Here is a 1,798-nt window from a genome sequence, read left to right as displayed (position 1 = left end):
GATGTAGCCTTCCAACAGTATTTTAATGCTTTTCTCAGCCTGAAGAAGTTCAAGCCTAGCTTTGCTCCTTTTGTGGATAGGCCACTTGGTCCTCCTTGGTTTACTCACAGATTTCCTTCTCCACCAGAATTTGAGATGGTAACCAACAATATTTGGAATGCTTACTTGATGCCTACAGTCTTGTCTTGTCGAATTGGCTTGACCTCTGGAGATTTTGGGTTAGTTGGCTACTTCCCAAACCTGGTGTCTCGCCAATTTGGCTTAACTCAAATACTCCCTAAGAGCATATACTTGGAAGAGAGGGAGGTTTGTTTAGGCAAGCATGGCATGACAGAACCACAGTTCGATTCATTCTTGAACCACTTCAATCAGCCTTCTTATGAGCTTACCCCATTCGACTTCGCTCCCTCACATGCCTGCACTAGGGAATTTTTTACCTGGTGGTCTCGACACTATGAAGGACGCCTGGTTGACAAGACTGCCTTACTCACTGCTATCTCTAATGGGTTCGACTCATCTATTTTGAACAAGATTAAGTCGAAATTGAACGCCAGAGGTATTCTTTTAGTTTTACTTTTACTTGCATCATTTTTACCTTGCGTGCTTTTCTCTTATGCGCACCTCTTCGATGCAGGGAGTAAGTCGAAGGCAGGTTCCAGCGACTCTAGCAAGCCTCTTCCTCCACCATCTAAGGTTGAACTACAGGTAGGCTTTTATCTTCTTGTGGCTTCTCACACTTCTGTAAGATTTCTATGTTAACTTTGATATGCCCTTCCTAGATTGCTTCACGCAAGAGGCCTCATTCAACTGAAACTCCTTCTGTTTCGAAAAAACAAAAGCCTGTTCCAGCCACTTGTTCGAGTGCTCCAGATAAGGTACTTATCTAGCAAAAGATTTTTCTCTTCTTTTCCTTACCTGCGAACTTACGGAGTTGTGGCTTGCAGGATATTCCTGTTCTCTCGACCATCCCCGAACAGACTACCGTTGTTACTACTCAAGATCTTTTTCCCAGTGCTGAACCCATTACTGATGAGAAAAAGAAAAAGAAGAAGAAGAAGAAAGAACACCAACCCACCCAAGAAAGTACTCCTGAGCGCAAGTCCTCTGAGATTGAGGCACAACATGATACTCTGGCATCACCTGAAGACCCTCCTTTGGAACCATCGGAGAGGAAGATAAAGAAGAAAAAGAAGCAGAAAAAATCTCCTGCTGCAGCTACTGTTGTCGAGGCTTCTGCTACTGCAAAAGAAACAACTTCACAACCTGAAGCTTCTGCTACCCCTCAAACCCAAGTAAGCCATTCTTACTTCTTGTTACTTCTCCAGCTTTTGACTGTGTTACTCATTCTTTCATGGTTTTATTTGTTTCAGCCACAAAACTCTGCTCAAGTTATTCCTCAGGATGAGCCTGCTCCTAGCAAAGCGGCTGAGGGGGTGGTCGAAGGACCAAGCGATGCCCATCCTGAAGATGTTGCAGAAAAAATCCCATCTCCTCAGCCTGTCGAAACGGCCATTCTTATTGAAACCTCATCACCGCCCAAGGCTCCTGGCTCGCCTCACCGCGCTTTCGAAGATGACAACCTTAAGCCTGACAATGAAGAAGACCAACTCGATCAAAGCTTACCACAACAGAATCCTTCGACAAATCCTGCCCAAGTATTGGCTGATAATGATCCTCCAACCAACTTTCAAGCTGACCCCATTGCTAATACTGAACAAAGGCCAACAGTTGATGGCGAGCACTCCACTACCAATCACCCACAACCAAGTGGGTCAAACCATGAGTCTAGTTCACCCAG

General features: G+C 44.9%; 1 long non-coding RNA gene across 1 annotated transcript; it reads left to right on the top strand.

Annotated features, from left to right (window-relative positions):
* Window positions 1-357: 357 nt before the first annotated feature.
* Window positions 358-1,116, top strand: LOC123898675. The gene is made up of 4 exons (XR_006805400.1): window positions 358-556; window positions 635-705; window positions 780-875; window positions 945-1,116. It is a non-coding gene; the product is annotated as an uncharacterized LOC123898675 (long non-coding RNA).
* The last annotated feature ends 682 nt before the right edge of the window (window positions 1,117-1,798 follow it).

The sequence above is a fragment of the Trifolium pratense genome, linkage group LG7, assembly GCF_020283565.1.
Source record: "Trifolium pratense cultivar HEN17-A07 linkage group LG7, ARS_RC_1.1, whole genome shotgun sequence".
NCBI classification, from domain to species: domain Eukaryota; kingdom Viridiplantae; phylum Streptophyta; class Magnoliopsida; order Fabales; family Fabaceae; genus Trifolium; species Trifolium pratense.
The sequence above is the reverse complement of the archived record's forward strand: the minus strand, read 5'-3'. Positions and strand labels throughout refer to the sequence as shown.